Genomic DNA, 15,148 nt, shown 5'->3' with positions numbered 1-15,148 from the left:
ATCTGTCATATAGAATCGTGAGTTTATAGCATTCGATCATATGCTTATCATCACGATAAATAATTCACGCTAGCCCTGCATTAGGTGGACACCGTTGGTAATTAAGCTTAGAAAGTGGCGCGGCCAGTAGAGCACAGGGCAGGGATAGTTAAATTGGACACAACACGGAAGGTCACCGACCACTGATAAGCAATCAATCCATCTTACGTTCAGTAAACTGATCTAAATACCTTACACTTTGATCACACTATGCGTTTTAAAGCAATATGATATGACGATGTTATACGATACGATATAATTTAACTACGATATTCTTAATGGTCATTATTGAAGTAAGTAATATGACATTCGAGCAAAACATTTAAGATGGCGATATTTCATTTTAGATTCTTTGTTTTAAGTTTATGTTAAGCAGTAGATATTAATAAAATATAATTATTGTATCTGTTTGTGGTTTTAAATACCAATTATATCATAATAACTTTATTGAATAGTTATTTATAATAAAATAACTGTTTGTTACTCATCTAACAACATTTACAATGCAATAAAATATATGTAATTATATCAAATACTTACTAATAATAATAATATTTCAAAAAAATCATAATCACACAACATGTAATAAAGTCATCGTAATCGACTCATCCACACACATTGTAATCGTTCAGTGTGAATCTAGCTTAAAAAAACTTCCCGCTTTATCTCCTTGTGATAACCAACTTGTAAACATGATAAATTAAACAGGCTAAATTAGGCAATGTGAGCTAGATTATCACGTTTTATTATCGCAATATTTTTAACATTATCAGCATAATGATGAAAATGCAGTGTCCTAGTTTTAGACTACTTATTATAAAATTGGAACATTCATAATAGGTCTGTGGGCATAATGGTATATGACGTTTGTTGACCATAAAACTCTGTGTGCATTATGTACCCAGATCTTATCACGACACACGATAGTCAAGATAATAGTGTGTTCTATAAAGAAACGATTTAAGAAAGAAAAAAAAACATCAAACATTTGTTACGTATATTGTTCGCACTTCCATTACCACAGTTCCATTTTGCTAATTATATTTTAAGAAAATAACGAATTTCAATATCTTGTAAAAGGCAAGAAACGCTTGCAAAATTTTTATAATCTATCAATATGCGGTATTATTTATTGCAACTGATCACCGAGGTAGTTGCTAAACAAAATTTCAATGCAACCGAAGTAACAGACAAAAAGCTAGTAATACTGATAAATACGTAAATAATTAGATATTCACTACGTTCTATCAATCTGATCGGCGTGTTTATAAATAAACTGTCAGACCCAATAATTGGCAATTTAAATTTGCCCTCAATCTAGTGAATTGAAAAAAAAACCTTATACGTCTTCATTATTTTTCTTAACAAGTTCAAGGCGTCTCATTTGATTAAAATATTAAGGTAAGTAACTAGTTTTGGACTCAATCATGTCAAAAATACTAACATTTTTATGAATGCAAACATCTTAAGTGGTCATGAACATCCATGATCAAATTCCACATACGTTCAAAAAAGTTTAGCAAAAAAAAATTACTTCCTGCAAATAAATGGCCTTTTAATATAACAAGTGTATCAGATTAACATTTTTTTTCGAGTTGCAATTACTATTGGGCCCTCAGCGATTACATACTTTCAATTCGAATGTATGAATTTTCCCAAATCCTAAAACAAAGCGCTACTTTATTCAAAACATAACCCAATCAATCATATACAACTTAGCCCCACAAAATGGAATTCTCAACTTGTCGAGCCTGTCCTACAGCGTAATCAGTTTCTACTATTAAACTAACGAGCCTGCACTTCTCACCAACGGGAGATCAGATTCCAACAAGGCATTTCCTCTAAACCACCTACGCACTCGTAATACTGCTCAATTGGAAAATAATAAAGTGTACAACGGTTCTTAGACCCACCTGAACCGGAATGTTGACGTAACTAGATACGTAAGCTTTTGCTCAAGTTTTCTGAAATTACGGGGAAAACTGTGTTAATACTTAGTGCTTGCTAATGTTTTTTTGAAACAAGAACATTATGAACAATACTCCGTCTTAGATTTGCTCTATATTTATCTTCCTAATTTAAGATTTTTACGGAGAATATGATGTTATTCTGTTTATTGTCATGAATGTGTTGTGGTATATTTTCCTAATTATATTATATACCACTGTTAAATATTCGAATGTGCAAAAAGTGTACTTATGTTAATAGCTTAAATTTACTCAATGAATATGAGTTAAGAAAAAATTATTCGATTTAAGAATTAATTTCAAAATGCATTAGGTACATAGTACATACTTTAAATATAGACTTCTTTTAAAGGTGGTAGAACTCTTCATGGGTCGGCTACCGACGCACTACCGACGTACCTATTTTTGTCTTATAAGGTCTACTTACAGTGTTAAGATTACATCGCTGTTTTTGTTTCGAAGGGGATGGTTAACTGGTTACTATAACTACTATAATTGAAGGTGGTAGAACCCTTTGTGTGAAGGTGGTAGAACCCTTTGTGTTGAAGGTGGTAGAACCCTTTGTGGTTCGTCTCCGGCGGCACCACCGCCACACCTATTTCTACCTAATAACAGCAGTGTTAGGCGCTGCTGTGTTCCGGTTTGAAGGGTGTGGTAAGGGAGACAGACTTTTCCGAGGCTTTCCAGCTTAGTCCTAAGGGGTAGCAGCGCATCTGTGGCTGACCTCAGGTAGGAATATCTAATCCTATCTGGAGTTGATTACAGATGTCCATGGGCGGCAGTAGCCACTTACCATCAGGTGGACTGTATGCTCGTCTGCTACTCCTATAATATAAAAAAAAATAACAAGCCTGAGCTAGGACTCATCCTATCTGAAATTGATTAAAGATATCCATGAGATGCAGTAGCCACATTAATTTTAAAAAAGGGTCACAACACAACTCATATACAAGTAAATATCCGAAAATAGACACTTCAATTAAGCGCCGTTGTCGAGTCATTGTTTTAACGACGCTATCTTATTTTACTGTTATCTTCCGGTGTCGTAAGATGAAGCACGTGTAAATTTGTTTGACAAGTTTCGAAAATTCTATATAGTAGAGGATGCGCGGCTATGTGTACAGTAACTATATATTATTATAGGCCGTACGTGATTAAATTACGTTAAAACAATTTTGGAATTGTTGAAATCACACATACCTATCCGTATTATGTTGTAGTAAGTTCTGTTTAGACTTAAGAGCATTGTTTGGTGTACTTGGGCTCAATACCAGATTTATAAGTTTATTTTTTATATAATAGGACTAGCAACCGCATGCAGTCTATCTGATGATAAGTGGCTACGGCAGTAGGCGGCATGGGCGGCAGCCCATGGACATCTGTAATCAACCCCAGATAAGATTAGATTCCTACCTGAGATCGGCCACAGATGTGCCACTACCCCTAAGGACTAAGGTGAGCCTCGGAAAAGTATGTCTCTCTTATCACAGCCTTCAAATCAGAACACAGCAGCGCTTAACAATGCTTTTATTAGGCTCAAATAGGCGTGGTGTTGGTGCCGCGCAAAAATGTGTTACAATTTACGTACGCAGGCATATGACTTCAGTGGTTACGAGTTAGCTTATAATTGGTACCTTTATGTTGACCTATATCGTCGATATCAACGTTAACATAGTCATTGTTAACGTTAGTCGACGATAAGAATTTTCCTATTCAAGAGAACTGAAAGGTTACATTACCCCACGCATGCTTCAAATCATCTAGTTAGTACTACAATAAATAGTTACAGTTCTTTTTTTAGTACTTTATTAATTTATATCAATTTTCTTTGCCTTGATAAATCTTCATAGATAGATCCTTGATAGCTCTTTGTGTAATTATAATATTCTCTTTATGTAATTATGATTTTGTTATTCTGCATTTCACACTTCAAACTTGAACTTTCGGTACAGGACAGGGATATCTTGCTCTAAACCGACTAGTCTAGAAGTAGCGCGCGCGGTCTTCCCACTCAAGCTAAGACGTTATTCAATGTTATCTTCTATATTTCGAAAAATCCTTTATACCTGTGTCAAAAAATAATAAAGTCAATTTTGTTTTGCTTACCACTGTACTAAAAAAAAACGGTAGACAATATCTCAACATACGTTTTGCTGTTATGGAGCTTTTAAAAAATAAATATATCCATATTTTGCTAAACAGGCATTTTGCTAAGCTAAAAAGATATAATATTTCTAAAGATACCAGTTTTTACTGTATCAACAACTGAAATAAATCACTTATATAATACAACAGCAGTTATAACAAGGTCTATGGACTTTTCCCCTACATAGTAGTGACCACAAGAACTTGATACTCCTACACAATACAACTAGAATTAGGTATGCTGTTTCATTGACAACACTTGAAAGATTCTTAGTTAAAATAAGGGTTCTTGTATAACAAAAAATATATTACAATGTAAAAACGAACATTGTTTTTTAAAGTTCACAAAATTCTTTTAAAAATGTATTATTCTATTATAACAAGATTAATATATTGCGAAATATGTCCAAAATAAGATGTTGTAATACTTTTTAATACCGTCGATAAGGATAAGCGTAAAAATAACCTTGTCTTTTTTGGCATCGAGGAAGGAAAAGCAATAACAGAAATGGAGCTAGTAGACTACATAAAAGACATAATAATAGAAATGGAAGTGCATTTTGAAGTATTCGAAATCAATAATATTTATAGGATTGGTAAAAAGGAGCATGGTAAAAACCGGCCTGTTGTAGTCTCCCTCACAACAATGTGGAAAAAACATATGATTCTACGAAATAAATCTAACCTGCCAGAAGGTGTTTATATTAAAGAGGATTATCCTAAGGAAATCATAGAAAAGCGTAAACAGCTGCAGCTGCAAGTTGAAGAGGAAAAGAAAAAAGGGAATATAGCATTCATTAAATATGACAAATTGATAGTAAAGAAACCACATGAAAGCACCAGAGAAAAGAGGAAAAGAGAAACTTCAGTATCACCGAAAATGCCCTCACAAAAGAAAGTCAATGCACGTAACACTCAAAGTACTTCGAACTCCCAGAATAACACCCCCTATAAAACTGCAACAAAGGAATTAATCAGACCAAATTTATTGAACTACGTAGAGCGCGGGAGATCAGCGTCACTCTCAAACCCTTCAAAAAACTAACAAACGACACCCGGATCCGAGCAACCTCAACAACCACATTACCAAACACAACATTTACAAATTGCACCCCAAGCCGGCTTGCCACCGTGGGGGAAGAAGGCAAACACCCTCCATCCAAATCAAAACACTATAATCTGAAACACCCCAGAACAAAACTACATATAACAAACATACACAAAAAGAAAACAGCATGGATAAAACAAGACAGAAAGAACACTGAACAAATAAATGTCTGCACATTGAACACTCGGACACTAAGAACAGAAGAGAGCCTAAAAGAATTAGAAATAGCCATATCTAATATAAAATGGGACATACTGGGCATCAGCGAGATGAGAAGGCCAGGAGAAGGGATAGAAGAGAGGAATGCCTATATCATGTTTCACAAAGGAGAATCCACTGGACAAAAAGGAGTAGGTTTCCTTATTAAGTCTAAATTGAAGAAGAACATTGTGGGATTTGAAGGAGTTTCTGACAGAATTGCCGTAGTCCATTTAAAAGTTCCAGGTTACAGCCATAACTGGACCATCTTCCAAATATACGCCCCAACGGAACAAACTGGGAAATCAGACATAGAATCTTTCTACGAGAGTATCTCAGAAGCAATAAAACCGTACTACAAAAACAATATAATAATCATGGGCGATTTCAACGCACAGGTTGGAGAAAGGTTAATTGGAGAAGAATCTACAATCGGAAAATTTGGGCATGGCAAAAGAAGCCAAAATGGTCAAAAACTAGTAGAATTCATTATGGAAAACAACCTTATTTTATTGAACTCAATTTTTCGCAAAAAAACTAAAAACAAATGGACGTGGTCCTCCCCAGGCGGAAAATACAAGACTGAAATTGACTTTATCATAACTAACAAAGCAAGAGCGTTCACAGATACCAATATAGTTAAAAACCTCAACTTTAACACAGACCACCGCATGGTAAGAAGTTGTCTAAACCTAAACCAACCCAAAAAATCCAGGAAAAACTTGGTAAACAACAACAAGCTGTATCAAATCTCAGAACACAGTTATGTCACTAATTACCGCACAACAGAATCACTCAATCAAATTATTACCTCCGACGTAGAAACCGGGATCAAATACAGAAAATTACAAAACAAACTGAAAGAGATGGTAGTCAGTAAAGCCAGTAGCAAAGGAAACTACTTGAGCAAACGGACACTAGAATTAATAGAAGAACGAAAATTACTAATAACAACCAAAGCGGGCAAAGAAAGACGCCAAAAAATTGCTAATATTAGCAAGGAAATTAAGGACAATATGAAGAAAGACCGAAAAGAGAAAAGAAATAGAGTTCTGGAAGAAAATATAAAAAGAACAGGAGGATCAAAAAGGGCTATGAAACAACTAAGTGAACATGGTAAAGAATGGATTTTGAAATTAAAGCAACACGAATCTTATTTAAGTAATCGACAATCAATACAGAAACTAGCTACGGACTACTACCGCCTCTTGTACTCAGATAAATTAGATTCAGGGTTAACCACAGTACAAGAAATAATCGATGCAAAAGACCTCAAAGCAGACGAAGTACCAGAAATCCTTGTGTCAGAGGTAACCAAGGCAATTAAGTCCCAAAAACTTGAGAAAGCTCCAGGGCCGGACAAGATACCTAATGAAACGCTCAAGGGAACCTTAGAAGAAATCAGCCCAGTGTTGACAAAACTCTTTAATGAAATCCTACAAACAAGGCAAATCCCAGAAGAATGGACCGAATGCCACATATTGCTACTACACAAAAAAGGTTCTAGAGACGAGATAGGAAACTACAGGCCAATCTCTCTAATATCAAACATTTATAAAGTATTTGCCAAAGTAATCCTGGAAAGAATATCAATAACACTAAATGAAAACCAACCTGTAGAACAAGCAGGATTCAGAAAAGACTTCAGCACAATAGATCACATCCACACAATAAAACAGTTGATGCAAAAGTATAACGAATACAATAAACAACTCTATGTAGCGTTTATAGACTACTCAAAGGCATTCGACAGCCTCAGGCACCAATACGTGTGGCGGAGCCTCGAACAACAAGGGGTTCAAAGCAACTACATAGAATTACTGAAGAGTGTCTACAAATCTAGCAAGGCCAGTATTAAATTAGAAACAATAGGCGAACCATTTCCCATTAACAAGGGCGTACGCCAAGGGGATCCTCTCTCGCCTACGATATTTAATGCCGTACTCGAGTATATCTTTAGACAGCTGAACTGGGAACACTTAGGTCTGAACATTAATGGAGCTCGCTTAAACCACTTAAGATTTGCCGACGATCTGGTGCTTCTTGAGGAGAATCCAGCAGCAATAGAAAAAATGATGCAGAGCCTAGCAAATAAAAGCAGAGAAGTTGGTCTGCAAATTAACGCCAGTAAAACAAAACTGATGACAAATTCAAGAGAAATAGACATCATGGTGGATGGCAGTAAGATTGAATATGTTAAAGAATATATCTACTTGGGACAGATAATATCACCTAAAGATGAAATGACAAAAGAAATAAACAATCGTATAGCCCAAGGATGGAGAAAATACTGGTCACTGAAGGAAATAGTGAAGAGCAAGGAGTTAGGCAACTACATAAAAAAGAGAACATTCGAGACTTGCATTCTTCCGGTCCTTACTTATGGATGTGAAACTTGGTCAGTAACACTCCATCATAGGGAAAGACTAGCAAAATGTCAACGGGCTATGGAAAGAAGCATGTTAGGGATAAAAATCAAAGACAGAACCAGGAATGAAGATATAAGAAAAAAACAAAACTTACAGATATTCTTACCCGGATAGATATCCAAAAATGGAGATGGGCTGGACATATGCTACGCCACCCCGTTAACAAATGGAGCAAGCAGATCACTCTTTGGCAACCAAGAGACGGTAAAAGAAGTAGGGGGCGTCAAGTCAGGAGATGGGAAGACGACTTAAAACAAACAGCGGGACCCTTCTGGACGAGAGTGGCAAGAGATAGGGTATATTGGAAGGAATTGGAGGAGGCCTATGCCAAAAGGCACACCGAGCTTAGGGACTTCCTGTAACCCTAGGTTTAGGAATAAAAAAGGCTATAAAAAAAAAAAAAAAAAAAAAAAAAAAAAACTTTTTAATTATAGTGATAGTTGGCCCGAGATTAAATTGAGATTGAATAAGAGTGACAGTTTTTACAAATCCAGATTAATTTTAAGCTGTGATAAGATTGTTAAGTTTGCACCTTGTTGATAAAAATGCATGTTATCAAGGATTACAAAAATAAACCATGAGATGCATGCTACATTAGCAGTTTTCAAGATTCAAAAATTTTTAGAGTTGATTCCATTACAGCTTCAACTGTTTCTAATAAGCAATATATTGCACCCTTGTACTAGTTGCAAGAAGTACCGACACACCCATATCTAGCATAGAACAATTCGCGGTGTAAGAATCAGATGAATGTATACTACATTTGTAGGATACATTCATCTGTATTACATGTTAAAATATTGGATCGTAAAATACTTTAAATAATAAAATCTTATTTTCTTATCTCAGACACATCTTTATTTCTTTAAATATTTGACAAGAAATATAAACCATAAAACATTACCAAAGAGTTAGTAACCTATAACAATACTTTTTGGATATAAAGATTATAATATTTACTTATTTACAACACGCCTCCTTAAATTTATAATCTAATAACATAACTATTACATACTAATAACATATCTAAATCAATCTTAACTCTAATCTGTTCTTCAAAAAAGTTGTCTTATCTAGACTTTTAGTTAACATGTCTGCCAAATTAAATTTAGTATTAATTTTCACAATATCAATTATTTTCTTTTCATAGTTCTCATTTACATAATGATACTGCACTTCGATGTGCTTCGAATTCTTTGTAAAGTTGCCGTACTTAGCTATTGCAACTGCACCTGAGTTATCTACATACAGTTTTATTGGATCACAAAATTTTACATCAAATGATTCACTTAGTAAATTTCTAATGAAAAGTACTTCTGTTACTGCCTCTGACATAGCAGTATATTCTGCAAAAGTTGAACATTTAGTTACTGTATTTTGTTTACGTGATTTCCAATAAATTAAGTTTCCATACAATCTAATATTTCAGTATCCACATTATCATTATAAGTTAAACTTAGATCCTTAGTATTATAAAGGTATTTTAATATTCTCATTGCATATTTATAGTGTGTTTCGTTATAGCAACTTTGGTATCTACTCAAATAATTACCACTGTACGCTACATCTGGCCTTGTGCCTGTACTAATATATAACAATTCACCTATTATATTTCTGTACTTAATAGTTTCATCTATTTCTCTAGCTTGTTCTAGTTTTAAATTTGTTTCCATTGGAGTATCATATAACTTAGTATTTTTCAGATCATATTTTGCAGCCAAAGATTCAATATATTTTGTTTGGTTTAGAGTCATTATACCTTTATCCTCACTATAATCAATATCTATTATCTATTCCAACATAGCTTTTAACTTTACCCAAGTCTTTCATAATAAATATTTTCATTAAACTAGTTTTTACCTCATCTATTTTAGTTTTATTTTTACAACAAATTAAAAAATCATCAACATATATTAATATATATATTGGATCTTTGCTTGCTCTATTAACATATAAACAGTTATCATAGTTACTTCTAACAAAATTCAACGTTTTAATAAATGTATCAAAACACTCGTACCATACTTTAGGACTTTCTTTGAGACCATAGAGTGCCTTTTGCAATTTGTAAACTTTATTGTCGCCAATTTCATAACCTTCTGGTTGTTTTACATAAACTTCTGATTTTACATAAGCATTTAAAAAAGCTGTTTCTACATCCATCTGTTCAATAAATAAATTATTCTTACAACTGTATGACAATAAAATTTTCAAAGTTTGCATTTTTCCTACCGGTGAGTAAGCATTATCAATGTAATCATTTTGCTGAAATCCTCTCACAACTAATCTAGCTTTGTAAATATTATTGCTTTTCTTTCTGAAAACCCACTTAACATCTATAACCTTTTTATCTTTTGGTTTTTCAACAATTTGCCAAGTATTATTTTTATTTATGCTATTTATTTCTGAGTCCATTGCTATTTTCCATTGTTTATAATCATTGGAGTCCATCGCCTCCTCAAAAGTATTAGGTACATTGGCATCAATATAATTAACATATATGAAATGTGAAACTGGATTACCATATCTAGAAACTGGAGTTCTCTTTCTCTTTTCTACTACATTCTTGTCTCCTTTATCATTTAAACTATCATCAACTACAGGATCCTTCAAGGTATTATTAGAATTAGTCTCCTCCGCATCTTCATATTTTTCATCACTTTCCTCATTTACTATTTCTTTTAAAGTTTGGTCTAATTCTAAATCTTTATCTTTTGGATCATCTAGTTTTTCTAAGCAAATTAGTTCAGTATTTTCTTCGATTACCTGTACATGCCTAGCATTAATTATTTTGTTATTTAATAGAACTCGATAACTATTTTCATTATAACCTACTAAAATACCCTTTTGTGCATTCTTTATACTCTAACAAAGTTAATAATCTAAATTTCCAGCTTGAATAGTTTGCGCCATCAAAAATAGGTATCACAATATCTTCAATCTTCGCTTGTTTAGCCATTTTTATGACAGTAACGTTTTCCAAGCATTTAAACAAATTTTTATTATCTTCGAATCACGCGTCTTCTTATCACGCTGCGTTTTTCTTGAAATTCTAATTATTTTTACTAACCACGCTCTGCTACCATGTTAAAATATTGGATCGTAAAATACTTTAAATAATAAAATCTTATTTTCTTATCTCAGACACATCTTTATTTCTTTAAATATTTGACAAGAAATATAAACCATAAAACATTACCAAAGAGTTAGTAACCTATAACAATACTTTTTGGATATAAAGATTATAATATTTACTTATTTACAACATTACATTTTGTCAAATTTACAGGAGAGCAAAAATAGTGTGAAAATTGCAAAGTAAGAGCTTTTACGTTGTAATGGTTCATAATTATGATATCGTGAACAAACAATATTCTATGATTAAAAACGTATTTTTTGCGAAAAGTTCTTATAGGTCTAACAGATAACATGATAATTAAAACTAATTCAACAGTACTCATAATACGTTATTCTGGTTCAATCGAAAGTGGTCCTTATGTTATGTAGTTTTTTTGGAACCTATGAAATGTTGAATATAGCGTTGACGTTTTGCAATTTCGTTAAAGGACTACATTGTGAAACATTTTGTGAAAAAAAAACGATTTTTGATTTTTTGTAGTTACGTTCATCTGGCTCTTATACCGCGAATTCTGAATGTTGATGGAAGTGATAATGGACCATTGTAAATCTCAAGAGTGGCAAAAGTTTCAAGTAAATTCTGTTCTATATGGAGTTGTTCAACAATTTCTATGGGTAGCAGTAACCACTTTCATCACTTTTTTTTTTATAATATAAGAGTAGCAGACGAACATACAGTCCACCTGATGGTAAGTGGTTACTGCCGCCCATGGACATCTGTAAACAACCCCAGATAGGATTAGATATTCCTACCTGAGGTCGGCCACAGATGTGCCGCTACCCCTAAGGACTAAGCTAGAACATCTCAGAAAAGTCTGTCTCCCTTACCACACCCTTCAAACCGGAACACAGCAGCCCCTAACACTGCTGTTGTTAGATAGAAATAGGTGTGGCAGTGGTGCAACCGCAGTTGAACCACAAAGGGTTCTACCACCTTCGAAACGTGGACCGCAAGTATGTTGGGTACTCTAATTCAATAAAAACTAAGAATAATATCAGCAATATTGTTATTATTATTTGATATTAGGCACTTAGCTAATAGAGTTTTGGATGAATGATTGTGTTCAAACTATATAATCGCTGCAAAGTATTGTTGAAAAGTGATTGGCTTATTATTTTAATTATGTAAAGACAATATTACATGACGCTGGCTTCTGTAATGTGTTAATGCTAATCAGTATTCTATCCTGTCCTCACACACCATATCAAGTTAAGAATAAGTAATTATATTACATTACCCATTATAATTTTTTTTTTATAATATAGCAGTAGCAGACGAGCATGCAGTCCATCTGATGTTAAGTGTCTACTGCCACCCATGGACATCTGTAATCAACCCCAGATAAGGTTAGATATTCCTACCTGAGGTCGGTCACAGAGGCGCTGCTACCCCTGAGGACTAAGCTGGAATGCCCCGGAAAAGTATGTCTCCCTTACCACACCCTTCTAAACGGAACACAGCAACGCCTATCACTGCTGCTATTAGACAAAAATAGGTGTGGCGGTGGTGCCATCGGAGTCGAACCACAAGTGATTCTACCACCTTCAAATATCATAATAATATATTGATTACTATATATTCACAGGATGGTCATAGCTCAACTCCTGAAGGCAAACATGAATATTGATTAACATTAAAAATTGTAATTAAAAGTAATGGTGATAATAAAGATATTAAATGCTGCAAATACACTAAAAACAAAGGAAATATTATTAAAACAGGTTTATTACAAGTACAAATATATTTTAAACATAACATATTTAGAACCATCTGATATAATTACTTTAATTAACTATCATAATAATAAATAAATTTAGATATAGAATACTCTTTAAATATTTTTTATATAAATATTTTCTCTATTCAGCCCTGTTGGCAAGTAATAGAATTAAAACTGGGAAAACCCTACCATAGTAAAGGTGGCTAACAAGATTACAGGCTGATGACCTCTAGTTACTGCCCAGTGCTTCCATTGTTTTTGCAAAGCATTGTAACATGTTCAATACAATGTTTTTGTAATGTCAAAGGTTTAACAATTTGTAGTTACTAATAAAACAACTTACAAAGTAAGCTACTAGCTACAAATAAAGTTTGTAAGTAGCCACAGATTATTATATAATATTAATTGAAATATGAATAAAGGATTTATTTATTTTATAATAAAAGATTTCGAATACTGAGAATGGATTAAATAATCTTTTGTATTACAAATTATTTACAAAAATGATTACATATTACATAACTCATTTAATTTAAATTATTAAACTCAAATTTATTTTGAACTTAAATAAGTTTTTCTTAAGTGTGATATGATAAACCATTCTAACTGCTATTTGTGAAAACAATAATACTATTCACTTTAGCATCATTTATCATATGATATGATTTATTTAAACAAATTCTAATAACAATGTATCTTGACTGAATTGATTTTAACTTGATTGAATTGTCTATTTCCACCATATTTTTATAATTAATAAAAAGGGCACCATAATTGTTTATTTTCTTTTTTCAATAATTCAAATTGAATATTTTCAATTTGGAATTATAAAATATATTTTAATATCTATATTTACTTTTTCATTACAAATTAACATATAATATTTGTATAAAAATATTTTGATTCAGATTTAATTTTTTTAACCTTTGTTTAGGTGTATTTGTAAATCCAAACATAATTATCAGGATAAAAGATATTTGATAAAACTTAACATAGGTACAACTAATAAAAAAGTACATTTCAAACAACATTGTATTTACATTCATATTTCATACCTATCAGTATCTCCTATCAATGAATCTTATATTGATAACTACATAAAGATTTGACGTACATTTTATGAGTCAGTAAGCTAGGAGGTAGTACAAGGTCAAGGCAAGCCAACTGAATAAATAAGGAATGAGGTTGCACTTGATATCAAAATTAAAAATCGTAGTAATTGTGCCTTTCTTCATTAAAACCGTACAGTCACCACAATATTGCATAATCAACAATTTACAGGAATTATCAGTCATCAATTTAGTAATTTTAAACATGGTTTCTAGTAAAGTTTGATAAAGTTTTTGTGTAAATGTATAGAACCAATATTAAATTGTACTGAATTATAAATAGTGTTAACAAAGCAAGAATTTGTTGGCCCGTAACAAAACAAACGGTATAAGTATTGGTGACGCAAATCAATAAATCAAGGTTGCAATGCAGTTGCATTTCTGCTACAAACAAATTCTTACAATAATAACTTTACAATAAAGAAAAAACAAAAACAAAGGGCCATGTATCCTCTAAATATGCGACGAGACCGTTGCGTTTGCAGAAAAGGCTATATTCATACACTTAATGACAAAACAAGAACTTACCCGGCGACAGGTGGGGAATGCATCCAACACTTCAAAAATAAAAACCAAGAAGCAAACTTCACAGTTTTCTCACATCACAAACGTAACAACACGAACACAACGCTATTAAAATGGTTCTTTTTAATAGGTGTACTCACTCATAAAAGTTCGTCTATAGAAAAAGAATAACTTAACACGATTTCGAGCTCGCGGACCGCCCGCACTGCACGCATACGCATGTGTGTATTGTATTGCATTCAGTCAGGATAAAAGGCCGCTTTAAGAACAACGGTATGCGATTAAAATACGAACAAGTTTTCTTAATAGAATCATATTGAATGATTATTAGTAACTTATTTCTACCTGATTATCTATTCTAGGTAACATAATAATTTTAGGCATCCAAGGAAATAATTAATGACAGAAATACAACTTAATACACTTGATGACTAAAATCGCCATCGGGTCGTACGCTTGATCGTACGATATAAATTTCTTTAACGTAACTCATTGTATAGTTGCAAAAGTGATGAGTAGCGACATCTATTAGTAACTTAGAGAAGTCCTTGACATTGACGTCTAACGTTCTGATTGTGCACACGAGTTAACGTTTTGATACTGCAGTATGTACAAATATAAATACTTTTTTTTTAAAAAAGTGTTATTATGAAAAATATTTACTGCATATTATTATAATCAAGTGTATCATCTATGATTATAATGTTACTGGCGGATATAGGCCTTCCCGGGCTCTCCTATAAAGAAAAAAAGTTGTTATGTTATATCC

General features: G+C 32.9%; 1 protein-coding gene across 1 annotated transcript in view; it reads right to left on the bottom strand.

Moving 5' to 3' along the window:
- Positions 1–14,598, bottom strand: part of klar (klarsicht) — a 402,989-nt gene extending 388,391 nt beyond the window's left edge. Inside the window, exon 1 of the mRNA XM_073077398.1 lies at positions 14,383–14,598. The gene's annotated coding sequence lies outside the window, so the exon portion shown is untranslated. The remainder of the gene's footprint in view (positions 1–14,382) is intronic.
- Between the last annotated feature and the right edge of the window lie 550 nt (positions 14,599–15,148).

Source organism: Epargyreus clarus, unplaced genomic scaffold (genome assembly GCF_041222505.1).
Source record: "Epargyreus clarus isolate Ecla_fem2 unplaced genomic scaffold, WU_Ecla_fem_2.2 ptg000010l, whole genome shotgun sequence".
In the NCBI taxonomy this organism is placed as follows: domain Eukaryota; kingdom Metazoa; phylum Arthropoda; class Insecta; order Lepidoptera; family Hesperiidae; genus Epargyreus; species Epargyreus clarus.
This window is presented reverse-complemented; position numbering and strand designations above follow the sequence as displayed.